Raw genomic sequence first — 17,933 nt, forward strand, 5'->3', positions numbered from 1 at the left:
TCACTGAACCAATCAAATTATTGTTTACCATACTTGGGCATAGATCATCCTCATAGGAGGCAGACGAGTCAATTTGTAACAACGGCAACATGAAAAGCATGTCACAAACTAGGGTGTGGTACATCGGTATTAATCCTAGTGATTTACAGGTAGGCCTATTTCACACACAGTACATGGCAAGTATGCCCTAGCATACATTCTTCCGTTATGTGTTAAGCAATAATTTAAATAGCTGTGATTACTTAAAGCATTCTCCCCAAGGCGCAACAGCCCAAATAAATGGATAATAATAATGCATTACAATTATATTTATTTTCACAAGATCTCAAAGCTCTTGACCTGGATAACTAACCTCATCTACCAACAATGTTTTAGCACCCACCTGTAAATGGGTATTTAAAATAGGTCTTCAACAATGTATTATATTGAAGAGAAGAGAAGACCAAAAACAAATGCAATATCCTACATTCACTTTTAATAATGACATTTAAAGATGACAACAGGCTAGAGATGGAAACATCCCAGTCGTCCAGTAGTTTTAAAAGGCAGTTATTAAATGTTATGCCTACAGTATACAGTTTTCCCTTTAGCCTCTCTACAACAGAATCAAAGCTGAAACAATACATTGGAAACAAATCAGAAACTGTCACATACTGACCATGTATCAGGCTCCTCATCTTACCATTATGATAACATACTGACCATGTATCAGGCTCCTCATCTTACCATTATGATAACATACTGACCATGCATCAGGCTCCTCATCTTACCATTATGTGTAACGGCTGTCGTTGAAATGAGACCAAGGTGCAGCGGAGGATTTGTTCATCTTGAAAGGTTTTAATGACCGAATGAACACTATACAAAAAAGAAACCAAAAGAACGACCAGCAACAGTTCTACACCGGTTCCTGATTGAGAGCCATACACGGTCGAAACAAAGAAAACCACCAACATAGAAAAAGAAACCTAGAACGCCCACCCATGTCACACCCTGGCCTAACCAAAAATAGAGAACAAAAAACCCTCTATGGCCAGGGCGTTACAGTACCCCCTCCAAAGGTGCGGACTCCGGCCGCAAAACCTGACTCTAAAAAGGAGGGTCCGGGTGGACCTTCCTACGGCGGCGGCTCTGGTGCGGGACGTGGACCAGGAGGCCTGGTCCGAGCAGGAGGCACAGGATGTACCAGGATGGGGAGACCCACTGGAGGCCTGGCCCTGGGAGGAGGCACAGGATAGACCAGGCTGGAGAGACCCCCTGGAGGCCTGGTCCTGGGAGGAGGCACAGGATAGACCAGGCTGGAGAGACCCCCTGGAGGCCTGGTCCGAGGAGGAGGCACAGGATAAACCGGGCTGTGGGGGAGCACTGGAGTTCTGGTGCGTAGGCTTGCCACCCATACTCCAGGCTGAATGCCCACTCTTGCCCGACACGGGCGGAGCGCAGGCATAGGACGAACTGAACCCTCCCAGCGCCCCGGAGACACAGTGCACAGCGTCGGCGCAGGATAGCCTGGACCGAAACAGCGCACTGGAGACCAGACGCGCTGAGCTGGAACAATCCGTCCTGGCTCGATGCCCACACTCACATGGCACTTGCGGGGGGCTGGTCTATAGCGCACCGGGCTCTGAGCGCGCACTGGAGACACCGTGCGCTTCACAGCATAGCACGGTGCCTGACCAGTACCACGCTGCTTCCGGTAAGCACGGGGAGTTGGCCCAGAATTCGATCCTGGCTCTGCCACACTCCCCGTGTGCCCCCCCAAAAAAATTTGGGGGCTGCCTCTCGTGCCTGTTGCGCTCCCTTGCCTCATACCACCGCCTCTCAGCTTTCGCTGCCTCGATCTCCCACTGCGGGCGGCGATACTCCCCAGCTTGAGCCCATGGTCCCTTTCCGTCCAGTAATTCCTCCCACTGCCAAGAATCCTGAACCTTCTGCTCCTTCCTCCGCTGCTTGGTCCGTTGTTGGTGGGTGAATCTGTAACGGCTGTCGTTGAAATGAGACCAAGGTGCAGCGGAGGATGTGTTCATCTTGAAAGGTTTTAATGACCGAATGAACACTATACAAAAAAGAAACCAAAAGAACGACCAGCAACAGTTCTGTCAGGAACAAACTCTAAACAGAAAACATTCACCCACAAACCCCAAAGGAAAAACAGGCTGCCTATGTATGACTCCCAATCAGCAACAACGATCTACACCTGTTCCTGATTGAGAGCCATACACGGCCGAAACAAAGAAAACCACCAACATAGAAAAAGCAACCTAGAACGCCCACCCATGTCACACCCTGGCCTAACCAAAAATAGAGAACAAAAAACCCTCTCTATGGCCAGGGCGTTACATTATGATAACATACTGACCATGTATCAGGCTCCTTATCTTACCATTATGACAACATACTGACCATGTATCAGGCTCCTTATCTTACCATTATGATAACATACTGACCATGTATCAGGCTCCTCATCTTACCATTATGACAACATACTGACCATGTATCAGGCTCCTCATTTTACCATTATGACAAACACTTCATTTTTATAATCAACAAAATCTGACAGAATGAACATGTGAAATGTTAACCCTGATGTCCATTGTTAAAATAAACACAAACCTTTTTCCATGTTAGCGATGAGGAGGTGTCTGTGATATGAAAAAGTCAAAATAAAAATAATGAAGATATGACATGATTGAATCTCTGTCCTCTTTTCCACCTTCTCTGTCCACCCTCCTGCCAGCCAAACCCTGAGTCTTTACTATTACCATTCATAGCAAAGATGGTTCCTAATATTAAATCAATCAGGGACTGGGGAGAACAAAAGGACAAATTGATGAGACCTCGACCAATTTCGTTTCCTTAACAGTGCTTTGGTGTAGCTGATTAGGGGTGAATGCAATTATTAGTACTACTGCCTGCTACTGCCATTGATATTTGACACACACACACACACACACACACACACACACACACACACACACACACACACACACACACACACACACACACACACACACACACACACAGAGGACACAGAGAGACACAGGCACAGAGAGAGAAAACGTTTGAGAGAGTCAATCAATGTGTCCCATCTTGAAAAGAGCAGAATATGTAATTATAACAGCTTCCTTTCCAGACCAGTGGGGCACACATCCTCTTGCTGTGTCACATGGTCTGTGTGTCAGGGAGGCTAAGGGTTAGCAGCGGGACAGTCATTTATTAATTCACATCACCAATTTGATTAGGACAATAATCAACATCCAAGAAAGATTGAAATGCAAGACTGCCGGAGTTAGCGCTAAACATCTATTTTAGTCTGTCCTCTAGACAAGCTAAACATCTATTTTAGTCTGTCCTCTAGACAAGCTAAACATCTATTTTAGTCTGTCCTCTAGACAAGCTAAACATCTATTTTAGTCTGTCCTCTAGACAAGCTAAACATCTATTTTAGTCTGTTCTCTAGACAAGCTAAACATCTATTTTAGTCTGTCCTCTAGACAAGCTAAACACCTATTTTAGTCTGTTCTCTAGACAAGCTAAACATCTATTTTAGTCTGTCCTCTAGACAAGCTAAACATCTATTTTAGTCTGTCCTCTAGACAAGCTAAACATCTATTTTAGTCTGTCCTCTAGACAAGCTAAACATCTATTTTAGTCTGTCCTCTAGACAAGCTAAACATCTATTTTAGTCTGTCCTCTAGACAAGCTAAACATCTATTTTAGTCTGTCCTCTAGACAAGCTAAACATCTATTTTAGTCTGTCCTCTAGACAAGCTAAACATCTATTTTAGTCTGTTCTCTAGACAAGCTAAACATCTATTTTAGTCTGTCCTCTAGACAAGGTAAACATCTATTTTACTCTGTTCTCTAGACAAGCTAAACACCTATTTTAGTCTGTCCTCTAGACAAGCTAAACATCTATTTTAGTCTGTCCTCTAGACAAGCTAAACATCTATTTTAGTCTGTTCTCTAGACAAGCTAAACATCTATTTTAGTCTGTCCTCTAGACAAGCTAAACATCTATTTTAGTCTGTTCTCTAGACAAGCTAAACATCTATTTTAGTCTGTCCTCTAGACAAGCTAAACATCTATTTTAGTCTGTCCTCTAGACAAACTAAACATCTATTTTAGTCTGTCCTCTAGACAAACTAAACATCTATTTTAGTCTGTCCTCTAGACAAGCTAAAACCAGATTTTGAGAGAGGAAAAAAAAACGCCTCAGGTTGTTGGATGTGTGTGCGTGTGAGCGCACATCTCCGGAGTGTGTGCGGGCACATCTGAGACAGTGTGTGTGTGTATGTTTTTTTATAAAGCAGCTCACTGTGCTAGTGAAGTTGCCCTGCACCAGCTCCTCGGTGTACAGCTGGGCTTTGAGGACGCTGACTAAGGTCATGACGTCACAGCGGTCGATGAAAGGGGACCAAGGCGCAGCGTGTAGAGTGCTCATTCTTACTTTATTTCACGAGAACACTTAAAATAACAGAACGACAGCCAACAGTTCCGTAAGGTACTCAGACAAAACGGAAAACAACCACCCACAAAACCCAAAGAAAAACAGGCTGCCTCTGATTGGAAACCATACTCGGCCAAACATGAAAAACGAAACATAAAAATAGAAAACTAGAACAAATTCCCCTAGAACCAAAAAAACCCAAAACACACAAAACAACCCCCCTGCCACGCCCTGACCATTCTACTATGGCAAATGACCCTTTTCACTGGTCAGGACGTGACACATGAGGTCATCCACGGCGAGGCCCTTCATGATAGCTTGGAACTTCTGGATGACCGACCAGCGACAGTGCTCCAGGATCAACAGACACATCCCTGAGAGACAGACAGATTGTGGAGAAGAGAGAATGAAGAGAGAGATTGTGGGGAAGAGAAAATGATGACAGAGATTGTAGGGAAGAGAGAAGGAGAGAGATGTTGGAGAGGGGAGGAAAGAACAAAATGGATCCGTTCAAATAATTTATCACCACAACCATTTATCATGGTTACTGTTAAAGCTAGTTTACCACTTTACAACTCTGACCCACATTCTGCGAGAGAGAGAGAAAGAAAGACAGAGCGAGAGAGAGAGAGCAAGAAAAATAGTATACTTTTTTTGTACACTTTTGGGGTGAAAGGTCTGACGTTATAGAGTTCGCAGCACAGTATGTCACAGCTTGCCACAAGCTAAGGGAGGAAACATAAAATGTACAATAACTATAATTAATAGACAATAGAAGTACCACAAAACATTTTCAATTTTGTTTGTTGAATTATATTGTGAATGTTGACCATTATAACATTTCTGTATTGGATATTTTTTGGTTTTATTTGTCACATATACTGAGTTTACAAAACATTAGAAACACCTGCTCTTTCCATGACAGACTGACCAGGTGAATCCAGGTGAAAGCTATGATCCCTTATTGATGTCACCTGTTAAATCCACTTCAAATCAGTGTAGATAGATTAAGGAATTTTAAGCCTTGATACAATTGAGACATGGATCGTGTATGCGTGCCGTTCAGAGGGTGAATGGGCAAGACAAAAGATTGTGCCTTTGAACGGGGTATGGTAGTAGGTGCCAGGTGCACCGGTTTGAGTGTGTCAAGAACTGAAACGCTGCAGGGTTTTTCATGTTCCAACAGTTTCCTGTGTGTATCAAGAATGGTCCACCACCCAAAGAACATCCAGCCAACTTGACACAACTGTGGAAAGCATTGGAGTCAACGTGGGCCAGCATCCCTGTGGATGCTTTCGACACCTTGTAGAGTCCATGCCCCAACAAACTGAGGCTGTTCTGAGGACAAAAGGGGTGTGACTCAATATTAGTGAAGGCGTTCCTAATGTTTTGTAAACTCAGTGTATATACACACAGGTAACTACTAAAATAAAAAGGAAACACTTGAGTAAATGAGGGATACAAAGTATATTGAAAGAAGGTGATTCCTGAGTTAATTAACATCCCATCATGCTTAGGGTCATTGATAAAAATGCCCAGTTGCCCATTATTTTGGCTACCATGACTAGAAGAGATCTCTGAGACTTTGAAAGAGGGGTTACAAAGGAGCATAGGAGGTTTAATGGGGGTGTGTATATGTATGTGTCTCAGACACCAGATCTCAACCCAATTGAACACTTCTGGGAGATTCTGGAGCGGCGCCGGAGACAGCGTTTTCCACCTCCATCAACAAAACACCAAAGGATGGAATTTCTCTTGGAAGAATGGTGTCGCATCGCTCCGATAGAGTTCCAGACACGTGTAGAATCTCTGCCAAGGTGCATTGAAGCTGTTCATGGCGGCTCGTGGTGGCCCAACGCCATCAAGACACTTTACGTTGGCGTTAACTTTTTTTGGAGGTTACCTGTATCTTTAGTGTTATAGCTACTATTCTTACTGTTGTTTTCATTTTTTAGGTGTATCACTTCGCTTTGGCAACATCACCGACTTTGTCATTCATGCCATTAAAGCATACAGAATTAGAATTTGAGAGCGAGAAAGATGGCGAGAGAAAGAGACAGCCAGTTGAGCAGTCACATACTGTAGACTAGAGCAGGGGTATTCAACTCTTACCCTACGAGGTCCAGAGAATGCTGGTCTGTTCTACCTGATCATGACGGCTCTCTACCTGATCTTGAGCGCTCTCGAGTGGTGCAGCGGTCTAAGGCACTGCATCTCAGTGCAAGAGGCAACACCACAGTTCCTGGTTCGAATCCAGGCTTAATCACATCCGGCTGTGATTGGGAGTCCCATAGGGCGGCGACTCACTTCCCCAGCCTCTCTGGCTTGATGAGGATGGTGAACACGCCAGGCTCAGCCGTGAAGTCTGCCAGGTAATTCACCATCAGGTTCAACAGGGACAGAGGCAGGGAGGTTGAGTTGGCAGGAGGTTAGCTTTAGGGTTGGCTGAAGTTAGGGCACATTTGTTGAATATAGAATGGGTTTATAGATTGGGGTTGTATCAGTGGAGGCTGGCTCATAATAATGGCTGGAATGAAGTGAAAGGAATGGTATCAAACACATGAAAAAATCAAACGTTCCGCCCTCCCCTCAGTAGCCTCCACTGGGTTGTATGAATGAGTATGAGTGCAAGTGTGTCTATATATATACTGTGCGTCTACTAGGGCTGGGAATTGCCAGGGACGTCACGATACAATATTATCATGATACTTACAGTTGAAGTCGGAAGTTTACATACACTTATGTTGGAGTCATTAAAACTTGTTTTTCCAACCACTCCACAAATGTCTTGTTAACAAACTATAGTTTTGGCAAGTCGGTTAGGACATCTACTTTGTACATGACACAAGTCATTTTTCCAACTATTGTTAACAGACAGATCATTCCACTTATAATTCACTGTATCACAATTCCAGTGGGTCAGAAGTTTACATACACTAAGTTGACTGTGTTTTGCGATATCTGTATTGATGCACAGACGGTTTTGGTTTTTACTTTACCTTCTATGCCGGTATTTGAATGTTTGGTTTGTTAAATGTGATACGCAGTGTGTAACGTCCATTTTATAGTTTACTTCGCTACTTGAGTCATCTCTCTATGCCGCTTTCCGCTTTCCACACAGACCTAGACAAGCCCCCTGTCACTCAAGGAGCGCATTTGATGTTCCTCAACCACGAGACACTTGTGTTCAGTCTGCCTGGTCAATGCAGCACATGCAACACTGTCACTGTCAATTAACCTGTAAATCTATGTCGTTGTTTTTTGTTTACGTGTTCGCTATGCGGGGGAAATAATAAAACAAGCGGAACTACGTGGATAAGAACTGTTGTAACGGGGATTATTATCGTAGCAACACACCTTTGGAGTGAATGCAATCCCGCGCTGTGTTAGCAAAATGTTAATGTCTTCGGGTGTCGTTCGTAAAGGTTGAAGTGTGTATGTTAGGATGGTAACGTTATAATAATTAAGGATGAAGCGTGAATTCAAGTTTTTGATTTCCTTCCTTCTGTAATAAGTAGCCAATGAGGTATTTTCCCTTTATTCATGTGTTTAATCTGATACTGTTATAGCTCCAGCTAAACTGTTTATGATTGTAAGCGCTTCAGAGTTATATCAAGCTAATAAGTCACTTGTAAAACAAGAAGGTTGTAAGAATGTGCTTAAGTGTATTTTCATTTACTTTATAGTTCTCACGGAAGGTGAAAATTCTGACTAAAACTCCAGAATAAAGCTGCCAGTTAAAATCAAGGAACGGTTGTGCTCGTGGTTACTTGAGGGAGCTAACGTTACAAACACGGTTGACAACGATGCAGATGTCACTTTGCTTTTTAATATAAATCTATTAGCATTCTATAATTACACTATTAGCGTTTCTTTCTTACATCTGCAAATAGCTAGTTTGTCTTAGTAAGTTGATCCTAAATCTTGTTAGCCGCTAATGCTAATCGCTAGCTAATAAATGTACTGAGTAAGAGCAAATGTAATTAACTATACAGCCTGATTATACCAGTGATTGTGTAGACCTGAATCAGCATATTGTTTGTGCAACAGTGTCTTCTAAAAGAAAGAGGTAAACGCAAAGCAAGAATATGTTAGCTACATGAAGTAGCTAAGAGAAAACAGTAAATGTAGCCAAAGATTATAGGGTCCCCTAGGAAACACCTATCAACACATTAGTTCCTACCCTGTCACAATAACTTCCCTGGCATTTTCATTTGTTGTCATGTCAAACAACACTGTAAAAGTGCCCACTATTATATTCTAACTATATAAATGATATTCCCATGATTCCAACAGTTAACCCAAGTGTTGTGCTCTAAATCGCAAGTCAAATTGCAACATCTGGTTAAAAATAAGCCCCAGATTGCTTGCCCATATCGTGCAGCCCTACGTGGCAGTGTGGAAATGATCTCAAATGCAGAAATGTATTACTTTTTTGGGGGTTGAAGTTGAATTGAACAGTATAAAACAATCAGAATGGAGAAAGACTCATTGAAATCACTAAGAATGTATGTGTTGCCACCGTAGGGTCACGCACTACTCATAAAGCACCGTAGGGTCACGCACTACTCATAAAGCACCGTAGAGTCACGCACTACTCATAAAGCACCGTAGGGTCACGCACTACTCATAAAGCACCGTAGGGTCACGCACTACTCATAAAGCACCGTAGGGTCACGCACTACTCATAAAGCACCGTAGGGTCACGCACTACTCATAAAGCACCGTAGGGTCACGCACTACTCATAAAGCACCGTAGGGTCACGCACTACTCATAAAGCACCGTAGGGTCACGCACTACTCATAAAGCACCGTAGGGTCACGCACTACTCATAAAGCACCGTAGGGTCACGCACGACTCATAAAGCACCGTAGAGTCACGCACTACTCATAAAGCACCGTAGAGTCACGCACTACTCATAAAGCACCGTAGGGTCACGCACTACTCATAAAGCACCGTAGGGTCACGCACTACTCATAAAGCACCGTAGGGTCACGCACTATTCATAAAGCACCGTAGAGTCACGCACTACTCATAAAGCACCGTAGGGTCACGCACTACTCATAAAGCACCGTAGGGTCACGCACGACTCATAAAGCACCGTAGGGTCACGCACGACTCAAAGCACCGTAGGGTCACGCACGACTCAAAGCACCGTAGGGTCACGCACTACTCAAAGCACCGTAGGGTCACGCACTACTTATAAAGCAAATGTCCAACTTTTATTATTCAAAAACATAAAATACCGTCATTTAAATACCATGATATAATATTTTGGCCATAATCGTCCAGCCCTACCCTTGACCCTGATGATCAGGCAGCTTGTGGTTGAAGCCCTTGACCCTGATGATCAGGCAGCTTGTGGTTGAAGCCCTTGACCCTGATGATCAGGCAGCTTGTGGTTGAAGCCCTTGACCCTGCTGACCAGGCAGCTTGTGGTTGAAGCCCTTGACCCTGATGACCAGGCAGCTTGTGGTTGAAGCCCTTGACCCTGATGATCAGGCAGCTTGTGGTTGAAGCCCTTGACCCTGATGATCAGGCAGCTTGTGGTTGAAGCCCTTGACCCTGATGATCAGGCAGCTTGTGGTTGAAGCCCTTGACCCTGATGATCAGGCAGCTTGTGGTTGAAGCCCTTGACCCTGATGACCAGGCAGCTTGTGGTTGAAGCCCTTGACCCTGATGACCAGGCAGCTTGTGGTTGAAGCCCTTGACCCTGCTGACCAGGCAGCTTGTGGTTGAAGCCCTTGACCCTGATGACCAGGCAGCTTGTGGTTGAAGCCCTTGACCCTGATGATCAGGCAGCTTGTGGTTGAAGCCCTTGACCCTGATGATCAGGCAGCTTGTGGTTGAAGCCCTTGACCCTGATGATCAGGCAGCTTGTGGTTGAAGCCCTTGACCCTGATGATCAGGCAGCTTGTGGTTGAAGCCCTTGACCCTGATGATCAGGCAGCTTGTGGTTGAAGCCCTTGACCCTGATGATCAGGCAGCTTGTGGTTGAAGCCCTTGACCCTGCTGACCAGGCAGCTTGTGGTTGAAGCCCTTGACCCTGATGACCAGGCAGCTTGTGGTTGAAGCCCTTGACCCTGCTGACCAGGCAGCTTGTGGTTGAAGCCCTTGACCCTGATGATCAGGCAGCTTGTGGTTGAAGCCCTTGACCCTGATGATCAGGCAGCTTGTGGTTGAAGCCCTTGACCCCGATGACCAGGCAGCTTGTGGTTGAAGCCCTTGACCCTGCTGACCAGGCAGCTTGTGGTTGAAGCCCTTGACCCTGATGACCAGGCAGCTTGTGGTTGAAGCCCTTGACCCCGATGACCAGGCAGCTTGTGGTTGAAGCCCTTGACCCCGATGACCAGGCCATGATCCCCGGCGATCAGTTTGTACTCCAGCTGGGACACGTCAGCCTCGTAGGCCAGCTCTGCCAGGTTGTGGGCCAAGATGTTCACAAAGATGTCAAACAGCACCAGGCTACAGGGCCACAAGACATACACATTTAGAGTGACTTTGAAAGAAAAAATGTCAACATCCACAACCAATAAGTAAGGGGTTTGTATTCAGATAAAATACTAACTTCTTTGGAGATTTCTGAAAATTAGGGACTACCTTAGTAGAGGTTATATACTACCTAAGTAGCCCAAGCTAACAAGAGTCATTACCAGTTAAGTTAACAAAAACACATACCCCCACACCTTCTTGAACCAGAGACAGCCTCTCTCGTTGTTCACTATCCGCACTGGGACATCTGTGTCTGGACAGTCCGACGGTTTCAGGGTGAAATCCGTTGCTATGGAAACACAAACCGGGATAACAAAATGAATTTGGCAAAGAGAAAATTTGCAAAATGTCAGCTAAATTCCATTTTACTCCATCTTCAACCACTACCGGCCACTGGGCTTCCTCTTCCCCTTAGTTCTGTCTCTGGTAACGCTCGATAGACCGGTACAAAAAAAAATTGGGGGAAAAATCCATAGAGATAGAGGACTTTATATATTTATATCGGTGCCATTATAGCATCTGTGACTGACAGCATTGGCAGACACATTGAGCCTACAACCCATAGGAATCCCCACCCAGTTGATTACTTGACTACTTTAAAATGGTGGATCGTGAAAATGTCCAAGAGCAATGGCAATAGAGCTGGGCAATTTATAATCCTAAAAACCAAAAAAAGGCCAAAATAATGTCTGAGGTTAACACAGATGTAGGAGATTTTATACTTACCCAAACCAAAAACCGTGGATAGATGGCAGCATTCACGCAAAACTGAAAGCGTAAACCACCACATTTAACTACGCAATGTGTCTGGGAATATGGTTGAAATATAAACAGTAGAGTTATGCACTCCATAAGGCAATCAAACAGACAAAGCATGAGTACAGAAACAAAGTGGAATTGCAATTCAAAAGCTCAGACACGAGACGTACGTGGCAGGGTCTACAGACAATCAGCGATTACAAAGGGAAAACCAGCCAGGTCGCGGACACCGACGTCTTGTTCCCGGGGAAGCTAAAATACAATAAAATTGTATTTGTCACATGCGCCGAATACAACCTTTCAGCCATTAACCAACAATGCAGTTTTTAAGAAAAATAAGTGTTAAAGTATTACTAAAATAAACTGAAGTAAAAAATAAAAAAATAAAAAATGTAAGTAAAAAATAAGAAAACAGAAAAATACCAAATAATTAAGGAGCAACAGTAAAACAACAGTAGCGAGGCTATATACAGGGGGTATCGGTACAGAGTCAATGTGCGGTTAGTCGAGGTAATATGCACATGTAGGTAGAGGTAAAGTGACTATGAATAGATAATAAACAGAGTAGCAGGAGCAATGCAAATAGGGGAAATGCAAATAGTCCGGGTAGCCATTTGATTAGTTGTTCAGAAGTCTTATGGCTTGGGGGGTAGAAGCTGTTAAGAAGCCTTTTAGACCTAGACTTGGCGCTCCGGTACCGCATGCCGTGCGGTAGCAGAGGGAACAGTCTATGAGTAGCGTGGCTGGAGTCTTTGGTAATTTTTATGGCCTTCCTCTGACACCGCCTGGTATAAAGGTCCTGGATGGCAGGAAGCTTGGCCCCAGTGATATACTGGGCTATACGCACTACCCTCTGTAGTGCCTTGCGATCAGAGGCCGTGCTGATGCTATACCAGGCGGTGATGAAACCAGTCAGGATGCTCTTGATGGTGCAGCTGAATTACTTTTGAGGATTTGAGGAACCATGCTAAATATTTACGACTCTTCACGACTGTCTTGGTGTGTTCCGACCATGATAGTTTGATGGTGATGTGGACGCCAAGGAACTTGAAGCTCTCAACCTGCTCCACTACAGCCCCGTCGAGAATGTGGGAGTGCTCGGTCCTCCTTTTCCTGTAGTCCACAATCATCTCCTTTTGTCTTGATCACGTTGAGGGAGAGGTTGTTATCCTGGCACCACACTGCCAGGTCTCTGACCTCCTCCCTATAGGCTGTCTCATCGTTGTCGGTGATCAGGCTTACCACTGTTGTGTCGTTGGCAAACTTAATGATGGTGTTGGAGTCGTGCTTGGTCATGCAGTCATAGTTGAACAGGGGGTACAGGAGGGGACTGAGCACACACCCCTGAGGGGCACCCTGTGTTGAGGATCAGCGTAGTAGATGTGTTATTACCTACTCTTACCACCTGGGGGCGGCCCATCAGGAAGTCCAGCATCCAGTTGCAAAGGGAGGTGTTTAGTCCCAGGGTCCTTAGTGATGAGCTATGGTGTTGAAAGTTGACCTGTAGTCAATTAATAGCAATTTTCACATAGGCGTTCCTTTTGTCCAGGTGGGATAGGGCAGTGTGGAGTGGCCCTAAAACACCTTCACCCACTATGAGGATAACACAGTGCCATCGACGCGGCCTGCTCCCAAGGACTGTGGGCTCTCCTTCTCCGTGGCCCACATGAGTAAGACATGTTAACCCTCGCAAGGCTGCTGGCCCAGACGACATCCCTCGCCATGTCCTCAGAGCACACCAGCCAGCTGGTCTGCACATGTTTACGGACATATTCAATCTCTCCCTATCCCAGTCTGCTGTCCACACCTGCTTCAAGATGGCCACCATTGGTCCTGTACCCAAGAAAGCAAAGGTAACTGAACTAAATAACCATTGCCCTGTAGTACTCACTTCTGTCATTATGAAGTGCTTTGAGAGACTAGTTAAGGATCATATCAACCTAGACCTACTTCAATTTGCTTACCGCCCCAATAGATCCACAGACAATGCAATTGCCCTATCCCATCTGGACAAGAGGAATACCTATGTAAGAATGCTGTTCATTGACTATTGCTCAGCCTTCAACACCATAGTACCCACCAAGCTCATCATCAAGCTCAGGGCCCTGGGTCTGAAACCCACCCTGTGCAACTGGGTCCTGGACTTCCTGACGGTCTGCCTCCAGGTGGTGAAGGTAGGAAACAACACCTCCACTTCAATGATCCTCAAAACAAAGGGCCCCCACAAGGATGCGTGCTCAGCCCCCTCCTGTACTCCCAGTTCACCCATGACTGTGGCCATGTACACCTCCAACTCAATCATCAAGTTTGCAGATGACACAAACATAGTAGGCCTGATTACCAACAATGATGAGACAGCTTACAGGGAGGAGGTGAGGGCCCTGGCGGAGTGGTGCTAGGAAAATAACCTCTCCCTCAACAAAACAAAGGAGCTGATCGTGGACTTCAGGAGACAGCAGAGGGAGCACGCCTCCATCCACATCAACGGGACAGCAGTGGCGAAGGTGGAAAGCTTCAAGTTCCTTGGTGTACACATCACTGACGATCTGAAATGGTCCACCCACACAGACAGCGTGGTGAAGAAGGTGCAACAGTGCTTCTTCAACCTCAGGAGGCTGATGAAATTTGTCTTGGCCCCTAAGACCCTCACAAACTTTTACAGATGCGCAATTGAGAGCATTCTGTTGGGCTGTATCACCACCTGGTATGGCAACTGCACCACCCGCACACGCAGGGCTCTCCAGAGGGTGGTGCGGTCTGCCCAACGCATCACCGGGGGCACACTGCCTGCCCTCCAGGACACCTACAGCACCCGATGTCACAGGAAGTCCAAAAAGATCATCAAGGACATCAACCACCCGAGCCACTGCCTGTTCACCCCACTATCATAAAGGCGGCGAGGTCAGTACAGGTGCATCAAAGCTGGGACTGAGAGACTGAAAAACAGCTTCCATCTTAAGCCATCAGACTGTTAAATAGCCATCACTAGCCAGCTTCCACCCGGTTACTCAACCCTGCACCTTACAGGCTGCTGGTTGATATACATAGACATGGAATCACTGGTCACTATGGAACACTAGTCACTTTAATAATGTTTACATACTGCTTTACTCAGTTCATATGTATATACTGTATTCTATTCTACTGTAATTTAGTCAATGCCACTCTGACATTGCTTGTCCTATTATTTATATATTTCTTAATTCCATTATTTTACTTTTAGATTGGTGTGTATTGTTAGATATTACTACACTGTTGGAGCTAGGAACACAAGCATTTCACTACACCTGCAATAACATCTGCTAAATATGTTTATGTAACCAATAACATTTGATTTGAAGTGCTCTGACAGAGCTCCAAAACAGGATTGTGTCGAGGCACTGATCTGGGGAATGGTACAAAAAAATGTCTGCAGCATTGAAGGTCCCCAAGAACACAGTGGCCTCCATCATTCTTAAATGGAAGAAGTTTGGAACCACCAAGACTCTTCCTAGAGCTGGCAGCCCGGGTAAACTGAGCAATCAAGGGAGAAGGGCCTTGGTCAGGGGAGTGACCAAGAACACAATGGTCACTCTGACAACGCTCCAGAGTTCCTCTGTGGAGATGGGAGAACCTTCCAGAAGGACAATCATCTCTGCAGCACTCCACCAATCAGGCCTTTATGTTAGAGTGGCCAGACGGAAGCTAATCCTCAGTAAAAGGCACATGACAGCCCACTTGGAGTTTGCCAAAAGGCACCTAAAGACTCTTAGACCATGAGACACAAGATTATCTGGTTTGATGAAACCAAGATTGAACTGTTTGGCCTGAATACCAAGGGTCACGTTTGGAGGAAACCTGGCACCATCCCTACGGTGAAGCATAGTGGCGGTAGCATCATGCTGTGGGAATGTTTTTCAGCGGCAGGGACTGGGAGACTTGTCAGGATGATGACAAAGATGAACGGAGCAAAGTACAGAGAGATCATTGATGAAAACCTACTCCAGAGCACTCAGGACCTCAGACTGAGGTGAAGGTTCACCTTCTAACAGGAACATGACCCTAAGCACACAGCCAAGACAACGCAGGAGTGGCTTTTGGACAAGTCTCTGAATGTCCTTAACTGGCCCAGCCAGAGCCCGGACTTGAATCCAATCAAACATCTCTGGAGAGACCTGAAAATATCTGACAGAGCTTGAGAAGATCTGCAGAGACGAATGGGAGAAACTCCCCAAATACAGGTGTGCCAAGCTTGTAGTGTCATACCCAAGAAGACTGATGAGGGGAAAAGAAGGTTGATGAGGGGAAAAAAGCAATTTAATATATTTTAGAATAAGGCTGTAACGTAACTGTGGAAAAAGTCAAGGGGTCTGAATACTTTCTGAATGCACTGTAGTTCTAATTCTGCTATTGTACGAATACAGTGTAGCTGCCATAGAATTAAACAATAAGGCCTATGGCCAATATACCATGGCTAAGGGCTGTTCTTGCGCATGATGTAATGCAGAGTGCTTGGATAAAGCCCTTAGCCATGGTACAGTATATTGGCCATATACCACAAACCCCCGAGGTGCCTTATTGTTATTATAAACCAACGTAATTAGAAGAGTAAAAATATATGTATTGTCATACCCGTGGCTTTCAGCCAATCAGCAGTCAGGGCTTGAACCACCCAGTTTATAATTAGTAATTAAAATACTTAATTGAATAAGATTTTGATGCTAACTGCCTATAAGAACATTTGATTCGTTGTAGTTTATTTAGCTGATTGTACAGAATTCAAAAGCCCATTAGTGATAAATGGAATCAATGATTTCAAGTAGAGTTGTGCTTTTTAATATACTAAATTGCATCTATAATATACAAACATTCACAAAATTTTGTACAATCACTTTGTGCTTTTCTCCCATTTTGTCTCGGAGTTCACTGTAACAACAAGTTCACATAAATGGTCTAAATTTCTTCCCATAATACAGCAAAAAAATTAATTCAGCAAACACCATTATAGATTTTAACTCTATCATTTACAAATTCACATATTATATCATTATATTAAGACATTTAAATATAAAACTGAAAATATAGATGGTGGGAAGCTATACATAAAAATGTGCTACTTTGCGATACATAACGATTTTGTAGAATATGTTTAAGATTTTGCCATTGTTTTTTTAAGCACAACATTTTAAAATATAATTTTCTGTCTCTTCCCATTTCACAATATATTTTGATGTTGACATGTACCTCTGCCCAAGGTACATGATACACAAATGAAACCGTTACAACTGAACACTCAGTTATATGTCATACACAACAACAGACTGCTTTGCTCTCTAAAACACACACATTTTCATGAAATAAACACTGTAAACAAACATGGCTTACATAACGGCTAGGAGATGATATTAGCTGAAGGATAAAGAGTGTGCTCTTTAATGAACATCTATATTCTAAATGGTCCCTCAGAATGTCAGAACTCCCTGTACATGGCATTGGCTTAGTGTTGGTGGTGCAAGACGTATTGGACATCTTGCCATTTCATCAGTGTACCATCGTTACTACCTCTTCAAGAGACAGTTGCACTGCATGTTGTTAAGAGACTGAAAAATCTACAGGGAAGATTGTTACCCACTGGGTAGTAGTAGGCAAAAACTGGTTGAACCCCGAAAAGATATGTGATGATGTTGAATCAATGTGGAAAACTGATTTGATTTGCAAAAAGTCCTCAACATAAGGAAATTTATATATTTTTTTGATCCAACTTTTAACCTAAATCCAATGTCATGGTGAATTTGTTTGTTGATTTCACGCTGAATTCACGTTAGTTCACAACTCAACCAAATGTAAATCAAAACTAGATTGAACTGACGTCTGTACCCAGTGGGTAGTTTGTCTTCCCTTTAGCACTAAACAAAATGATTCTGAACTTGAAGATTATGCAGCTATAGAGGCTTGTCTCCTAACCCGTGTAAACTTGGAATGCGAACTGATGTGGTTTTGTGTTTCTTTGTGCGGTGGTGAAGCCACTTTTTGGAGGAGAGAGGCAATGTTGTGCTTACCTGTATACCCTGCTTAGTGTTCCCTGACCTCTGAACCAGCTGGAGGTCAAAGCTATTGGTAGTAGTGGTAGTAGTGGTAGTAGTGGTAGTAGTAGTAGTAGTAGTAGTTATTGGTAGTAGTGGTAGTAGTAGTAGTTATTGGTAGTAGTGGTAGTGGTTATTGGTAGTAGTGGTAGTAGTAGTGGTGGTGGTA

General features: G+C 44.2%; 1 non-coding gene across 1 annotated transcript; it reads right to left on the reverse strand.

Annotated features, from left to right (window-relative positions):
• Window positions 1-4,432: 4,432 nt before the first annotated feature.
• Window positions 4,433-8,571, reverse strand: nrd1b (nardilysin b (N-arginine dibasic convertase)). Its single transcript, XR_001321463.2, has 2 exons — window positions 7,450-8,571; window positions 4,433-4,824 (listed from the first exon to the last, which is right to left on the reverse strand). It is a non-coding gene; the product is annotated as a nardilysin b (N-arginine dibasic convertase) (transcript).
• Between the last annotated feature and the right edge of the window lie 9,362 nt (window positions 8,572-17,933).

Source organism: Salmo salar, chromosome ssa16, assembly GCF_905237065.1.
Source record: "Salmo salar chromosome ssa16, Ssal_v3.1, whole genome shotgun sequence".
Classification (NCBI taxonomy): Eukaryota; Metazoa; Chordata; class Actinopteri; order Salmoniformes; family Salmonidae; genus Salmo; species Salmo salar.